Source organism: Ursus maritimus, unplaced genomic scaffold, assembly GCF_017311325.1.
Source record: "Ursus maritimus isolate PB19 unplaced genomic scaffold, ASM1731132v1 scaffold_10, whole genome shotgun sequence".
NCBI classification, from domain to species: domain Eukaryota; kingdom Metazoa; phylum Chordata; class Mammalia; order Carnivora; family Ursidae; genus Ursus; species Ursus maritimus.
The window spans coordinates 27003300-27021765 of record NW_024423344.1 but is presented as its reverse complement, the minus strand read 5'-3'; the positions used below and the strand labels follow the sequence as shown (position 1 = coordinate 27021765).

Below are 18466 nucleotides of genomic sequence, written 5' to 3'. Positions count from 1 at the left end.
TTGGTTTCCATGAATTGTTTAAGTTCTTCTTTAATTTCCTGGTTGACCCAAACATTCTTAAGCAGGATGGTCTTTAGCTTCCAAGTGTTTGAATTCCTTCCAAATTTTTTCTTGTGATTGGGTTCCAGTTTCAAAGCATTGTGGTCTAAGAATATGCAGGGAATAGTCTCAATCTTTTGGTATCACTTAAGACCTGATTTGTGACCCAGTATGTGATCTATTCTGGAGAAAGTTCCATGTGCATTGGGGAAGAATGAGTATTCTGTTGTTTTAGGGTGGAATGTTCTGTATATATCTATGAAGTCCATCTGGTCCAGTGTGTCATTCAAAGCTCTTGTTTCTTTATTGATCTTCTGCTCAGATGATCTGTCTATTGCTGAGAGTGGAGTGTTAAGTTCTCCTACTATTATTCATTATTATGAATAGTGAATGAACGGATGGACCTTGTTGAGTAGTGGGCTTCACTCTAAAATAATCTGGCTTGGGGCACCTCGGTGGTTCAGTCGGTTAGGCATCTGCCTTCAGCTCAAATCATGATCCCAGAGTCCTGGGATTGAGCCTGGCATCAGGCTCCCTGCTCAATGGGGAGCCTGCTTCTCCCTCTCCCTCTGCTGCTCCCCCACTTGTGTTCTCTCTCTCTCACTCACTCTCTCTCTCAAATAAATTAAATATTTTTTAAAATTTTAAAAACAATCTAGCTGAGGTGTTTTCTTAGAGGATCCCAGCTATCAATATCAATGTGTCTTTCTGCTGGCTCAGGTTCCCTAGAGATGAATCCTCCATTTTCATGCCTGAGGTTATGAGTTCCTGACAGCTTCTGGGACTAAGTGGAAAAAGAGGCTGGGGCAGATGTGGAGGAAGTTCACCTCTCAAAAGTTTCACAGTTAATCTATTCTCCCTGTTTTTAGTACATTTCTTTTGTATCTCACGGCAAAGTGAAGCTGGAGCCTCTCTGGTTCAATTTCTCCTATGAGCAAACCTTTTGTTTTCTTTCACGGTGGGAGAAGAAGTGGTCATTTGGCTGAACAGGCTGGCGGGGGCGGAGATCTATGAGGTTGTTTCTTATACAGATTATCAACTAAGTTTCTGGCTTTCTTCCTCACTCTAACCTCCACTTTCAGAGGTGATTGATACCCCAAATACCTGTGCTTTCTGTGGCTTTAGAACATGCATCTGTTTGTTTCTGAAGTTACCTTGAGGTTTCCCCACCTCAAGCCACTTCTGAGCTTTTTCTAGTTTCCTAAGTTAGTAACCACTCTTCCACCTGATTTTCAGCTTTCAAAATTTTATTGTCATTTCTTTTTCCATTCTCTTTGTGCTTGTGGATGTATGTATCTTAACACCTTCACTGCCTTCTTAGTGAGATTTCTAGAGAGAAATAGTAAATACTTGTTCAGTTTACATTTTAACTGGAAGCTAGTTAGTCAGTATTCAAAAATTCCATCAGCTCTTGCCTGAAAATAGAGCGACCAGCTCTTGAAGTCTCTGAGACAGGAATAATAAATGCTACTTTTCCTACTGTTGTTCTAATAGCTAATTGATAAAGAAAAATGCTTATATTTAGCATGTCTCTTTGGGGAATATGACAGAATGGAATGGGAGCCAAGATGGATCATTGCCAAGGAGACATTTGGGGGCTGACTTCTCTGGTCATATTTAGGATCAAATCCCAAGAAGGTGGCACCATTATAATGTATAACTGCTGCTCTGGATTTGTTAGCTTGATTATTACAGGGTGAATACAAAAGAAATAACAGAATATAATCACTGTTGAACACATGGTTTTTATTTAGGAATGATTCTTTTATTCATTTGTTGCAAAGATGAGAAACCTAATTTGGAATATCAATGGAACATTCAGATTTTATTTACAGGAAGTTCTTCAAGCATTTGAGTGTACTTTAAATATTCGCTACTTACAATTTGAGTCTTCACAGAATTATTTCCATATTTTACAGATAAATGTTGCTTGTGTTGCAACAAGTCATAGGTGATGATGCTAAATTCCAAAAAATACACATTCTTGAGAAACTTAACACTAATGTGTGATTTTTTTCCCACTTTGCTTTGTGCAGCTGGAAAATTAGGCTGCATTTTTTTTTAAAGGAATGAAATAAATCTTGGCAATTGAGGGAGCTTAGTAACATGTGGCTCACATGCCATCATTTGTGACTTGCACAGCCTTGTTTCAGACAACTGCTTTATTAGCTTCCATCATCATGAATGAAGATTTATTTCCCATCTATAGGGGACAGTCTTTCATTGCTAGATTTAGATGCTGCTATGATCAATATTACACAGCCAGAAAAATTAAAAGATAGGAAGAAAATGTGGCAAAGTATGTTTGAGAGACATAAACTAATAGGGACAGTCATAAAACTCCTATAAGGAGACTTCAGAAACTTGAAATTTTTCGGACTAACCAAATACATGGAGTGTGTAAAGGTGCAGAATGTGGAGAGTAGCTGAATGGGAATTACTTCAGACATGTGACCCTGTTTGTAGGAGTTTGTGAGTAAAAAAAAAAAAAAGAAAATGAATGGAATTATACTTAATTAGAGGGAAGGAGATATATGAAGAGTGTTGAGTGAGTTGGGGAAATGCCTGGACACTGAAGAATGTCTTGAGTGTTGGGTATGTATAGTGAACTTTTTAGTGAATGGAAACTAACATTGTAGCAGAGAGACTGACAAAGTACTGTGGAATTTAGAGTTTGGAGGTGATACAGTACTTACAAAGCTATGACCCATGTGGTCACGTTCCTAAGCAGTGTCACATTTACAAAAGCACAGGATAAATAGGCAATCCAAGCTGTAATATGATTCTCAAAAACATTTGAGAAATTCCTAGTATCTGATTCAAAACATTTCTTACTGAAGTCCTTTTCTTTTCTAATCTGTAGTACCCAGCTCCCAGGTGGTTATGTATGCGGGTCAATAGACACATGTTTTTATTGAACAAAATATCTAATAAACAAGAATAGAAACTGTTTGGGGATATTAATAGTAGGATTTTGAAAAAGATATTGGTATAATATTGTTCAAGTAGCTTCTAGATCATAGAAGGCTGGACATCCTTTGCTTTGTAGCTAACCAACTTTAGGGGAAAAGTGAGCCACTTATATTCCTTCACCTTCCCATGAATAGTTCAGAATTCCATTGGTTGCCATGCTATATCTTATATCTTTGGATAAAAGCTTTACTGATATGACTAGGTTGTTACTAAAAGAGCCGTTTTTACCCAAGTCCTTCTTCTTGAATTATTATCTGCTCAGGAAGGGAGACTAGATGGAGGAGTTAAAAAGAGAAATGGTTTTTGAAGGGGCCTCAAGTCCCTGTTGTGTATGCTCATGCAAAGATCAAGTTTTACTTTTTATCAATAAGATGCCCACTAGTGCTGTTTGAATCATTCAAATCTGCACTAAAAGGAGTGATTAGAAATATTTCTGTAAAAATAAGTACATTTGAAACAAAGCAATTGATTTAATAATTCGGCTTAAGTAAATGTTATCCTTGATAAGTAATAATTGTGAGAAAAGTTTAAGTTTGCTTATCACAACAGACTAAAGGACAGATCCATTTCATTAAAAAATATTTTCCCAAATCCAATCCCATAAAGTAATACATGATTAAAACAAAATTTGGATGAAAAGTCCACATCAGAAATTATCCTTTATTTTAATTTTTCACCCCTGGGAAATCTTAGAGTAGATGTATGACTCTTTATAAAATCAAATCAGAAGAATAAATATTCATTAAGGACATATGATGTGCCAGGCTTTGCCTTAAGTCCTATGGGAGGAACAAAGAAGGTTCCTGGATTCTTAAAATCTTGTAGAGGAAAATTATTGAAGACTGAAAGTTTAAATAACATTATAAGACATAAGTAATACTTTAAGACAACAGTGGAAAAGGACATACAAGGGAAATTATCAATACAAGTCAGAGATTAAAATTCCTTTGGGAATCAGTAATTCAACTATTTCACTAAAGAATGGTATTTTTGAAAAATGGTTCAGGAGACAAGCATTGAAAGATAAATTGGGTTAAAATTATGGGCTTTAGATGCCAGGCTAAGGTTTTAGACCTTGATTTTACAGGGAAATGATTGAAAATTTTAATTCTAACCTTAAGTGCAGAAATGACAAAATCAGAGCAGCATGTTGGGGAGATGAATATCTCAGTTACATGCAGACTGGACAGGGAAACTTCAGACACTGAGATGAATTAAAAGGCTACTTCCCTTTTTCAGATTGTTTAGGTTACTCTACGGCTACAAGATAGACCTCTCACCATGCAAAATTTGATTTGGATGTCTAGACTGATGATGCCACACACACACTAAGAGGGTATGAAAAGGTTTACTACTCACATAGTGAGGCTTTTTAGGGAGACAAGGCAAACTCCCAAGCAGGTCCACAAGTGGCTTAGGAGAACAGAGAGGGGAGACCACTTGGATTTTTATGGTGTTTGGAGCATACAGCTGGAGGGAGTATTCCCTCCCCTGTGCTGAGGTTTGCATGGTTTGAACTTCCTGCTGGTGCCAAAGGAGGAAGCACCCAGACTTTCTTATCAGCTTGTCCAATATGGAGCAGAAGGAGGAGGGGAATGATGTGGCTTCAAAGCTGTCAGCAATCAGAAGTAAAAAATGGAGTCAGACTCTTTATTACAGACATAAAGTGGTAAGAGTGATAAAGTGCTGCATGAGGTTGCTATGTTAATATTATAATGAACTATAAGCCCCCACCTGATAGAACCTGCATTGTGGAGGCAAGTCTCTGGGAGAATGGATTTTAATAAGCATGTGGTTATGTAATATTCAATTTACAGGCCCATTGAGGGCTTTTGGAATGTTGAGGAGGTCTCTGGGGCTTTGAAATAAATATCCCAGCAACCCTTGACCTTTTGTTCATTGCATTAAAAAAAAATCTAACATATTGCTTATGTTTTGGAGAAAGATTTTTTAAAAAGATGCAAAGCTAAATGGAAATCATGTGCATCTGAGATCAGAACTATAGATTCTATTGTTCAATAAATCAGTCAATTTTGGTTTGAGCGCCAGTTACATGTTGTCAGTGTATATGTGCAATAAAAAATCATCTAGGAAACCTGTTTAAAATGTCCATTCCTGCTCTCAACCTCAGGGGTTCTGGATGAAAGTCTTGGGTGGATCTCAAGAATGTGCCTCATGACAAATGTTTCTGATACAGGGGTTGACATGCCTCACTTGAGAAACATTGCTTTACTGTGTGCCCCGTACTGCACCAGATATTCCCAAAGCTTCAGACTAAGTCTAACAAATCCCAATCCATGACAAGTTGACTGCTTTGCTGGCTCTTTCCTTGCCTAACCCATCTTTTATGAGATTTGTAAAAGCAAAAATGAAAGCCAAAATGGCAATTCTGTTTAGTCACTGTTCAGGATTCATCAGTGCTTGAGTGCTTACTATGACAAAGAGCTTTCTATGCTTTTTCTAATTTCACTTTCACAAAGTCAACTAATTACCACATTTTAGTGTAGAAAATTGAGGCTCAGTAAAATTAAGTGACTCAGTAGTACAGCCACAGTGGTGAAGTCAGGTTTCAAACCTACTTTTGTCTAAATCAAACTTGTATTATGAACCATGACATCCTATTACTATAGGAGCCTGAGGCTAGCTTTGCAGCCTCACTTGAGTGATGATGGGGATATCCTGGCACTCAGGGAAGAATTAGGCAGCTGTCCATTTAGTTTTCTCATATATTGACTGTAGAATAACAAATGTTGGTCTGATGTCAGAATAGAATCTTCCTCATTGACTGACATCTCAGCCTTTCCATGGGCTTCTGGAAGACCTGAGGTTTGTAGGTAGCTTCCTTGTAAACACAGTTTATCTGGTTTAGAATAGCACTTTTAGGACCACACATCTTTAAGAGACTACAAGGATCTATAGCTGCTGAAGGAGAGTGAGTTGGGGAAAAGGGATATGACTTGGGGCTAGGGAGAAATGTAGGGCCCAGATCATATAGGACTTTTGGGGTCATGGTCAGAAATTTAGTTTTTATTACCAGTACAGTGAGAAACAAATCAAGTGTTTTAGACAGGGGAGTTAGTGGTCTCATTTTATATCTTTTTTTTTTAAAGATTTTATTTATTTATTTGAGGAAGAGAGAGAGAGATGGGGGAAGAGAGAGAGAGAGAGATGGGGGAGGGGGGGCAGAGGGAAAGGGAGAAGCAGGGAGTCCCTGACACGGGGGGCAGAGGGAAAGGGAGAAGCAGGGAGTCCCTGACACGGGGCTCTGTCCCAGGACCCTGAGATCATGACCTAAGCTGAAGGCAGAGGCTTAACTGAGCCACCCAGGTGCCCCTCTCATTTTATGTCTTAAAAATAGCCTTTTGGTGGCTGTGTGAAGAATGGATGAGTGGGAACAGAGTTGAAGAGGGGAGATGAGCAAACAAAAGTCCATTTGCCTGAGATCAGTAGTAATCCATTTAGCGCTTAGGATTTTTGTGGAGGGAGTGGGGGAGGGTAAAAGAAGATGAATTATGGGCATACCCAGAAGACTGTTTCTTTTTTTTTTTTTTTTTTTTTTTAAAGATTTTATTTATTTATTCATTCGACAGAGATAGAGACAGCCAGCGAGAGAGGGAACACAAGCAGGGGGAGTGGGAGAGGAAGAAGCAGGCTCATAGCAGAGGAGCCTGATGTGGGGCTCGATCCCATAACGCCGGGATCACGCCCTGAGCTGAAGGCAGACGCTTTAACCGCTGTGCCACCCAGGCGCCCCCAGAAGACTGTTTCTAATTAAATACTCCAGTAAACATTTTTCTTCTCTCACCTCTCTCTCCTTGATCTTTGTTGCCTCTCTTCCTCCTTGGTGCTTAGCCTTTTTGCCTCCTGCCTATACTTTCCTGAATATTCCTCTACCTCTCTCCTGCTGTATCGATCTTCACCCCCTTCTTACGCAGAACAGTTTCACTCCTGCCCTGCTATCTGCTGGCAAGTTACAACCAGTGTGATTGGTTTAGTGAGCAGGCTGGATGCTAGGGTATAATCCAGAAACAACTTTTGCTCCTCTTGCCACTCTATTCAAATGCTGTGGTGTGTCCTTCCTTTCCCCCTTGATGACAAACCACAGATCCCTAACAAAGGAGTAAGATGGGATTCTCTCAGAGATGATGCAGATCTGCCAGGACTAATGAAAAAGCATGATGTGGAAAGAGAGACCAAGAGGTAAAGCCCACTGAAAGTCACTCAGAAGTAAGGGACTAGTGGGATACTCAAAAGACAAAATTTCTCCTGCAAAGGAAACTAAATGACTAACCAGATAAGATCTCTACAAAAGTAGGCACTGCTCAGCTTCACTTTCAAGCTAGAATTGGAGATGCAGATGCTTCATTATTAATGAGGTTGACCTTCATATGTATATATGCATCACTTAAGGGTATTGATCTGCTAATGATTTTTGATTTGGGGAAAACCCGCTTTCATCATTTAGTCTGTTTAGGAGACTTTAATTTCCTTCTCTTTAACATTCTACTTCCCCACATCCATGGGTTTTAAGGTCTCTTTCTTATGATTAATGAATGAAGATAAGAGCTTAATGGTGAACAGGAGGCCTGCAGATCTCTGAGCAGATTCCTCTCTTTCTCTGAGGATGATTCAGAAAACAGCCTGGGCTGTGATTATGACCACAGGCTGACTGCCTGAGTTCGTAGTTCAGGGTGAGGAGTGAGGACTTAGAGTCAGTTATCTTTAATGTGTGGAGGCATATTCCTGATATTCCCCAACCTTGACTGGTTTGGTCACTCATACCCTCTGTGGAGCTCCATCACATGAGAGGAGGCCTTTGCTGGCTTCTGTCTCACAAGGAGGAGGAGAGGTCTGAGGTGAGGCATCGATGGATTCTTGCAATACAGCCAAACAATGTGATGCTGAAGATTTAATGAAATCATTTTGTTAACTATAGAGTGTTATGTAAATGTCACAGGATTTCATTTTAATCTTCTGAGCTGTTGGTTCACAAGACTTAGGACTATTAATGTAATTGGGCTTTTAATTATGTAATTGAGTATATATAATGACAACTTTAGGTCGTTGCTTAGAAATGATTGAAATGTATACTTTAAGTGATGATTTCACGTCTATGTATTTGAGCCTTTCATAAGTATGAGTACCTTTTATGCATGGGTGTATTTGTTTGTATAGTGTAATTTTAACCTTGCTATATGTGATGAGCAAAGGGGCTTGAAAAGCTTTGCAAATAAGAAATTGTAATTATGGAGTTTTAAAAGACTGATTTCAAAATGGAAATAAATGCCTTTTATTTCCTTCTGATTAGAAAAATTTAAAAGCCTATAAAAATGTCCAGTAATTCAGAGAAGTGTAAGGAGAAAGTTAACAATCATCTATAATTCTATGGTAATGAGATTACTCCTGTTTATTCCATAAACATATGGAATAATGTATAAAATAAATCATGGGTGGGTGCCTAGTGGCTCAGTTGGTTAAGTGTCTGCCTTTGGCTCAGGTCATGATCCTGGTATCCTGGGATCGAGTCCCGCCTCAGGCTCCATGCTCTACGGGGAGTCTGCTTCTCCCTCTGCTCCTCACCTTGCTCTCGTTCACTCTTGCTCTCTCAAATAAATAAAATCTTTAAAAATAAATAAAATCTTTAAAAAATAAATCATGGGCATTTTTCCATTTTAATAAACATAAATCCTACATCAAAATTTTTTATAATTTATTTTGAAATAACTTCAAACCGAAAGACCACCATATTTTCTTTCTCCAGATCCCCATATTGACATTCTACTACTTTACCCATTTCTCTCTATATCTATACACACACATATGCACACTCACATGCATATTTATCTCCATCATCATTAGTCTTTTTCTGACTCATTTGAGAGAAAGTTGCAAACATGATGCTCCATCATTTCTAGACCCTCCAGTGTGTATTTTCTACCTCTACCCTCAAAAAAGGAAACTTTCCTATTTCTGCCATATAAGCCGCTGAATTAGGAAATTAATATGGATGCAACACAACCCCTCAAACCACAGACCCATTCACATTTCCTCAACTGTTCCCCAAATCTCTTTTTTCTTCTGATGCAAGACCCAATCCATAATTATGTGTTGCATTTAGTTGTTATATCTCTTTAATTTTCTTCTCTCTGGAACACGTCCTGACTCTTTTCCTGTATTCTATGGCTTGATATTTTAAATTCTGTATCTGCATTTAATTCTGTATTCATCTGTATAATGTCCCTCAACCTGGGTCTGTTCAGTGGTTCCTCCTGCTCAGAGTCAGGCTATGCATTCTTGGCAGCCATACCCCAGGAATGCTGCTAACAGTGCTCTTCACAGGGCATCCCATAAGAGAGAGTGTGATGTTGACCCATCCCACCACAGTGATGTAAACCTTCATCATTTCATGTGGCAGGCAGACTATTGTCTCCCAAAGATGTCCTAACCCTAATTCTAGGAACCTGTGAATATGTTGCCTTAAATGGCAAAAAGGACTTTGCAGGTGTATTAAAGGTTAAAGACACCTCTGTCAGACTTCTGACGTACAGAACTGTAAAGATAATAAATTAGTATTCTTTAAGCCACCAAGTTTGTGGTGATTTGTTACAGCAGCAATTGAAAATGAATATACTTGATCAAAATGTCGTTCTTGGGAAGTCCCTTCTCCCTCCCCTCCCTCCCTCCCTTCCTTCCTCTCTCCCTCCCTCCGTCCCTCCATCCCTTCTTCTCTTTCTTTCTCTCTTTCTTTTTTATGTTCTTTTTTTTTGGCTTTCTTACTTTTTTTCTGGACTCTTCTCAGTCTTTATGAAAAATAATGCACATTTCTGGGAAGTTCCCCCAACATGTGTTGTAGATTTTCCTGCCACATCTTGTACTTACTGCCCACTCGGCCTGAGTTGTCCCCTCCCCTTCTATACCTAGCAAACCACCACTTATCCTTCTCCACCAAGGTTAATTCGCTGAACTTTCTCTAAGTCCCCCAGTGTAGATCATTTTCTTCATTAGAGGCATTACTGTACCTTCCCTATTTCTCAAATGTATTGCTATGTTGACATTCTTTCTCTCTCTTTCTCTTTATTCTATCAGACCTTAAGCTTCTTTTCAGAAGTTACCTCCAGTGGCTTTGCATTATGTCTGGCCCATGGCTGATGTTGATTGAGTGGATGAGAGACCGCCAAGGACCCTTTCGGAAATCTGCTAAGGTTGGTATATCCTCCTACATATGCAGTTCATCATGGGAATTGTAAGATGTTTTTCGTAGAAGAAGAAAATGTTTTCATTTTCTGCCCCAGGCAACAGGTATAAGCAAAGAGTCACAGAAAACAAAGTAGGTGAGAAGGAGACAAATGATTTCTGAAGTTAACTGCATTTTTTCCATAGAATCCCAATTCTTTGGGATTCTTAAAAGGGTAATACATGTCATATTCCACCCCCCCTTTAAGAATCACTTCTGTAGGGACTAGGGTGGCTGATGCAAGTATGCTGCTAATCTCATTTTTGTTGTGCTGTGGAGGCGTGGGAACAGGGACTGTGAGTCCTCCTCATTCAGATTTTAATGTTGAACAGAACCTTCAGGAAGAATCTGAGCACAGGAACTTTTACAGATAAGAAACATAGAGAGGAGTGGTCACAAGAGCATCAAGAATTTACAAAAGTAGAATTAACCTGTTAGTGTAGTGACTGATTATAGAATTATAGAATAAAATAAAATTTTAGAGCTGGAAGGGACTGTCGCGAATATTTACAACAGTGCATCTGGTGAATCACTGTTTTAAAGGCTAGAGCAGTGGAGTCCGGCAGCAGCCTGCTCCGCCCATGCTGATGGTAGATCCAAAAGATGAAAACAATAGAGCCCAAAGGAGAACCCATCCCCATTCTTAAGGTCATTTATTTGCATATTATTTATCCCTTGTTTTATTCCAAAAATTATTTCAGGTTGTCTCTGAAAATATATATACAATGCTGCAGGATAACTGTATAGAAATCAGAGGAAAGAAAAAATAGGGAAAATAAAGTAAAACCAGAGACAAGATTAATACACAAAATACTTGAAATAACAGCCTGAAGTGGGTTTCAGATTTGGCTCTGAGCTTCCTAGCTGCCAAACAAAATGAAACATAATTGATTACAATGTTTAGAGTGTCTAAAAATGAAAACAAATCATTTTTTCAGAGATGCATTGCTCTTCCCGATTAAGAGCTGGCAGAAACATCTCCTGTGAGTTCTCAAGGAGATCAACATCCTTAACAATATTTCTGCAATAAATAAAATGGCAAGTTTAGAAAGACTTTCTCGTTACCTCCCTGTATGCAAGTCAAAGACACATTGCCAAAGCATAGTTTGTAAATGAGGGACCAAAAAGCAATGAAATCTAAAGCATTTTTTTTTTCTCTTTAGCTCTTTTAGATAGAAGAGGGAGTGGACTCTAGCTTTACAGTAATGTTTCTTGAGCAATATTTTTTAAAGGTAACCTTTTATTTAGAAAAAAAAATTCCATGAAGAATTCATAGTATATTGTCTGTTTAGAACCCAATCTCCAGGTTACTGATAAGAGGAAGTTTCCCAAATACATCTAGGGAATAAACTGAAAGAAGGACAGGTTTGACTTTTCTGTATGAAATTTTATGAATATTAAGGGGTTTAACCAGGGAGTGTGGCTGCCTGGTTGGCAGCCTCATCTTCACACAGGGGTTGGTAAATCCTTATGTAGGGCCAAGATTTTCCCCAGAAGATTAACTAATTGTTTAACTAATTTAATTAACTAATTATTTTACTTCACCATACAGACAGACAATCTAGAAGTAATATGGGATAATACATGCCCACGGAATTTTTAGCATCATGGAAAATGTTACAATTAGGTGATATTAATCATCTGAAGTATCCATTAGAAAATCAAAGATAGTCTAATTTAAAGAACTAATATAAGGAACTAATATAAAACACAATTTAATACAGACTACAATTTAGAGTTTCTGAACTCAGAATAATGGGTTTTGGAATGGTTGATGTTCATTTGTTCCTTTCATTAGTGGGAAGAGTTGTCTGGTTTATGACACTAAACTATGTCATCAATTTCCAACTATTCTCCCATTGAAAACTTAAAAGCCATTAAAAAAATTATTTTTGAAGTCTTACAAAAGCAACCAGGGCTTAGATCACAGAGAAAAGGAAATAACAGGAAGGAATTGACTTCAGTATCTGCTTTTCTCCTTGGGTGTTTGCTGATTCTTGGTGTGGAGCAAGAGATGAGAATCTGGGCAGAGAGCTGCAGCCAAGGGACAGATGATTAAATAACTAAAAATAGTAACTCTTGGGGGGGGGAAATATAAATATGAAAAGATAACTATGTGAAGAAAAAGTGAAACAGAGGCACATAAAAGTCACTAATTATGTATCAATATTCAGCCACTGTACTGACATGTGTGTCCTGCTCTGGGCAGAGAAGTCCAACTCCCCTTCCCACAGAATTACTTTGCTCTCCCAACCCGCTGCTGATGGGTGACCCACAAGGGATTGCAACGTCTGCACCAGGATGCACTCAGTATGTGGTTTGGGAGGTGGATGAGAAGCTCCCCCCATCCAAGGCATCTGCCTGGGGCACTGTGGTACTGCCAGCCCATGATGGGAATACCACCGCCACAACCTGTCCCAAGATGGTTGATTCTTCTGGGCTCCAGAAAGGGCCAGAGGGCAGCCAGAGTCCTGGGAAAGGGCAGGAAGGGAAGGATGGGAGTGGCCTGAGGCACCAGGGAGTGGAAGAGTGGGTGGCTGAAAGCCCATCTGAGGGAGAAGAGTTGAGATGGGTGGGGCCTCTCATGGGCCAAAGCTCCAAGCCACCAGCACGTGCTCCATTGTCTCATGAGACTTCATTTTAAAAACACAAATTGAAAGATAAAATGAACAATTTCAAGATGACAACCACAGAACAGTAAGCCCCAAGCACAGGGCCAGTGTGAGTGTGGGGCTCTGAGAGATTGCATTGGTGGCAAGTTCATGAAGCCCGCCTTGTTTGGGAATGTGTTAAAGGTCATGGCACCCAGTCATCATCCGTTGTTTCTGTCCTTCTCTTGCACCAAGGTCTTTCCTGCTTCAGCCTTTGATTTTTGATGCGTTCTACCTCCATCTTAAACAGAGCATTCTTTTTCTTACTAGTGATTAGCTTTAGCAGTTCCCAATGTCTGAAATCTTCCACAGAAAAAGTAGAATGAATATACTGCTAATGTCCAGGGATAATGCATTGGTATTCTTAATTTAAACAGCAGCAACAACAAAAACCCTTTTTGTTGATTTTAACTGGGTTGGGTTAATTTTTGTATCTATGATTCCCCATCCTTTCTTTATTTTGATCATCAAAGACAGTATTTTATTCTCCAAGGGACCTCTTCCAACATACTAGTTTTCATGGTTTATTTTGAGTGGAAAATTAGAATCTTACACGGTTTGCAAGTACGGGTATGATGAATGAGAACATTGTAGGTCGAAGGTGTACTTGGAAAAATACATTTCAAACTCCCAAAGAGGTGGATACGATTGTTTCCCTTAGTTGTTTTTATTTTGTTTTTAAGATTTCTGATAAACAGTGGAGCCCAACGCCAAATAATCCCACTAAAAACACTTTGGGCTAAGATTGACTAATTCCTATAAAGTCCTTCTTCTACATACTTGTATGATATTCTTACTTGGGCAACCAAAACAGGATCTTGAAATTATACCTTTTCATGGAACAGCTGAGACACTTTGTTTCCTGGCTCTAAAGCAAAATATAATCTTAACATGTGTCCAATACCTCTTAAGATAAACCCTGACTCATCCCCAAACTCCAGGCCCCATACTCCTGCTGTAAATTTGATGTCTAAATACAAATTGAAGCCTCAGGGGATGTGAGCTGGGTTAGAGTTGAGCCCTACTTATAAAATGCAATTTCCATTTGTTTTCCTTATCTTTCTTTTTTTTTTTTTTTTTTTAAATGATTTTTTATTATATTATGTTAGTCACCATACAGTACATCCCCGGTTGTTTTCCTTATCTTTCTGAGAGAATTCTGGCTTCTTCAACAAAGCTGGGTTGGAAGTATTAGTGAGGAACCCAGCAGTGTAGGCAATGTAATAGGGAAAAGAAGCCTTTGAGGACGGAATGGACCCTTGAAGGCCAGCAAGATTGGACATGAAGCATGTAAAACTGGAGCAGTTTTCTGCAAGCTTATCCACTTCTGGAACTCATTCTCTAGCTCCCAATTTCTCCTTGCTAACAGCTTCCGAAAACCACTTTGTCTCTCTGGTAGAATGCATGCGTTGGGGGCAATAGCTGAAATGATGTGGGTTTTGGGAGGTCATGGTGATAGGACGAGAAAGGGGAAAGGTCAGCTGGTATGCCCTGATTCAGTGTGATGCTGGAGAAGGCTTGTATTGGCTTAAGAGAGATGATTGTTCAAGATACTGACTGGTAGCTTGAATATGGCCTGCAAATTGGTATATGCTACAAATAACCTCCCACATCCCACTCACTGAGAGATGGTTTACCAATACAACACTGTCTGATTTTAAGCCTAGACTACTTTCTAGATCTGTTCTCTGGTTCCCTCTGATTGCTTGTGGCACTTTCTTTGGCCCTTACCTCCAGTTGATAACCTCCAGTTGATAAATAATATTGATTTATTATTTATGTACCTGCTTCAATACCCGGCCGCATGGGCCATGATGTCTAGCGTAGAGTAGATGCTTAATAAATGTCTGTTGCATCAGGGAACCCATAAAAGGCACAGTTTTCACACTCACATTAAAACTAAGAAAAGATACATCTTCCCCAGTGGCATTTTTTCATTCCTTTTTTTACTTTTTAACACTTAATAAGCACCTATCATGTAACAGTGTACTCTGCCCTGTGGGATTTACCAAATTGTAGGGCATGCTCCCTTTCTTCAAGCTCACAGTTTTCTGGGGAAGACATATCCAAATAATCACACTACACTTACATCCATGTATGGGTTTCCCTGCTATCTGAAAATAGAGCCTTCCTGTGAAACTTTCCTAAGCTGAAATGGCATAAAGCAAAGAAGCAATTACCATTAATTGATATGGAACCATTTTTGAGCATTCTCATATCCAAAAAACAACCCTTCTTAGGCTTTTCTGATACTTTAGGATACATCTTGCTAACAGATGCACAAAAGAAATCGAGATAAAGCACAGATGCTCACAGACACTCTTTAAAGCTATAACAACTTGATGCTGAAATTCTGAGTGTAGGTCCTGGGGAAGGAGCTGGGCAGGGCCATTCTCCTGACTGTTCCGGCCTGTGCATTGCCTCCATAAGGGTTCACTGCAAAACAAATCCTGAATGCTATTTTCACTTTTTGCCTTGTTTCCCAAAAACGCAATTCCTCTTTGGATTTTTTTGGGGGTATCGAAAACAGGAACTAGGGTAGGTCTTTTGTAAAAGAGAAATGGCTAACACAAACTTTTGAAAAGTGGGGGATACCTGTATTAATAATGAAGTATGAATAAAGATAGCACTTTAAGAATGAATGTGTTAGAGTATGAATGTGTTTTTACAATGAGTGTGTTCAGGATCATTTGCAATAACATAAAACTTAAAACATTATAAATATCAATCAGTAAGGGCCTAACTGAATAAATTATAAAACACAATAAAATGGAATAATATACAGCCACTAGAATTAGGTAGACTTATATATACTGATATGGTAAGAATCTCAAAGATATATTTTTCAAAGGAGAGAAAAGCACAATGAAAATTTGTGTGTATATACTAATCCTTTTTATTAAAAGGACGTATGTATTTGTATGTACGTAAGAATGTTATATGCATACAAAAATTTGTTAATGGAAGCTCAAGGTAGTTGCCTTTGGAGGAGATTATGGAGAGGTAGATTTTTTTGTGTGTTTTTGTTTTTATATTTATATATTTCAATGCTGTATTGTAAATTTCAGTGGAGACTATGGGACATTTTTGCTTTCTTCTTCATACTTTTCTATAATAAATAACTCCCAAATATTCTTTAGAAAAATATGAGGGGCACTATTAGAATGTGTTTAAGTTTATATAACCATTTGGTAATATTCATCAAAAATTTATCAAAAAAAAACACCTACCTTTTGTTCCAGTATTTTGACTACCAAGTATGTACCTAGCAATATTCCCAAACAAGAGCACAGAGGTTTATGTAAAAGGATGTTTGGAGCATCACCTATACTAATGAAAACCTGGGGTAAGATGCCCATCAACAGGAGAGAGATTAAACAAATTATGATACATCTAAGCAATGGCATATCTGTCAGGCAGTGGTAAAAAAATTAGGAAATAAATAAAAACTTGCAAAAATGCTCATGGTTGCAAAGCAGTGTAATACACTCTCACTATAATAACAAAATGCATTCATATATGCAATGGAGTTACCTCCAATGAGAGGTGTGATCCTGAAGCAAATTCATAACAGCTACAGTCAAATCTGCATTTGTGAGCACTAGAACCACACTCAGCTCCGTGAGATGTTCATCCTTCACAGGTCTAGAAACTTAGCTCTCCCAACAGACAGAAGAATCACGCCTTGCATCCCAGCCTCTTTCCGGACTTTGTGCTCGTTGAGCAGAATAGCGGCCTGAACTTCTCTGTTCACACTGCTTTCTTTTTGTATGTTTCTGTCTGTCTCCATGTATTTTTTATGTGTGCATGAGTAAGTTATAATGCAACTCCAATACACAAACACAAAAGTGTTTATCTAGTTTTGGGTAGAAATAACTTGCACTAGGAGTTCATAGGGTGTGATACTCAAGTCTTTGCATGTCTATACAAGCAGGCACACAGTCCAGACATTGAGTCTGTCCTTTCAGCTCTAATGTCATCCCCATCTTGTATCCCGCCAGCCCTTAAATATTCACAGGTGACTCGAGAAGGGGGAAATTCAGTCTGCTTCTGAGTCATATGGGTGAACCAACAGTGGTTAAGGGTAGAAAGCTCCTGGAAGAGGTTGGCTTTGCTGGAAATACAGAGATGGAAGCTTCCTGTTCCTAAGGTAGTCAAGAGTGTCAGGGATTATCTGGGTTGTACTCAGTGGCAATGACTTCCAGCCAACTGACCAGGTCCCTTTGAGTTATAATGATTTCAATTTCTTCATCTGGTGACATTCATGTGGTATAATCTCCTTTAGGGCACGTTCAGATGAAAATCATTGTATGACTATAAGTGGATGAAAGCCCATTGGGGTACCAACCACTGGTTTTGAAGCACCTCATGGAGTGAGGTGACCCAGAGACCCTCGAAAAGAAGAGTCAGGCAGAGAGGGGAAATACCACTTGTGTATTAATTTGACTCCAGAATGTTGCCTACTCTTGTTGGTAAACACTGAGTGCTATCCAGGAACATGCAGTGGGGCTGGGTGAGATCCTCTTTGTTGGCAGAGCCCTATCCTAATGTCAATAAGCCTTTGAGGAAAGGTCACTTCCTGTCCATTGCTCAGTTGAGATAGCATCAGTCTATATTGTCTGAGGTCTACATTGATACCATTCATACAGATTGTTTCTTTGATTATGTACCCAGCCAGTTTAAAGGACTGGCCTTCCTCAGAAGGATGGGTCAAGACAAGTTCTAGTGTCTTTCACATCACAGAAATTAAACAATTATCCCCTTTTCTGTTTCTAACTCAAATCTAGGGTCAATCTACTGGCCCTATCTCTTTCTACCTTTGTGGTAACCTTATTTTGGACATTTTGTTATCCTCTCTGCCCACTGATCTTGATTTTTACCACCCTATATAGATCTTTCCAATTCATTCATTCATTCATTCATTCATTCATTCATTCATCTTTTCTACAAGTACTATATTTATTGAGTACTAATGTGGGTCAGGCACTTATGTGAGGCCTTAGAAATATAAATATGGGCAAAGAGAGTCATGGTCTTTGTCTTAATGTTGCTTAAAGCCTAGAGAAGTATTCAGATATTAAACAAAGAGTAACGATATAAACATAAAGTCACAACTGTGATAAGGCAGTGATGGAGTGGTACAAGAGAGGTTATATAAAAGAAGAACCATCTGGTCAGGAAAGTCTGGAAAGGCTTCGCTGGGGGAGTGACTCTGCTGAGCTCTTCCTTCAGGGGTAGAAAAGCCTGGCTTTTGGCCAAGCTGATCTACTTCCCACCAGAAGGTGAAGGAACATCTCCCAAGTCATTCTAAAAAAGAGAGAGAGAAAAATAAAGGAGACCTGTTATACTATAGTTCTAGTTCAGCGGGGCTTACTCAGCCATATTCATATACCTGAGGGCTACTCGAGTGACTCTGAAGGACAAAAAGAATAAATAGAAAACAAACAGATGTACCTTGTATATTTATTAAAATATTGCTTAATATTTATATAATATCACTGAAGGGCATAGTCCCTTCCTGATATCTGAATCTATGCAGCTATGAAGTCAACCATTTTCCACCAAGTTT

At 38.9% G+C, this 18466-nt stretch overlaps 1 protein-coding gene across 4 annotated transcripts in view; it reads left to right on the top strand.

The window, feature by feature from the left end:
* LACC1 (laccase domain containing 1) overlaps positions 1–18466 on the top strand; it is a 186093-nt gene that overhangs the window by 54879 nt on the left and 112748 nt on the right. For all 4 annotated transcript variants that reach the window (XR_005832791.1, XR_005832792.1, XR_005832793.1 and 1 more), the window contains exon 8: positions 10099–10214. The gene's annotated coding sequence lies outside the window, so the exon portion shown is untranslated. The remainder of the gene's footprint in view (positions 1–10098; positions 10215–18466) is intronic.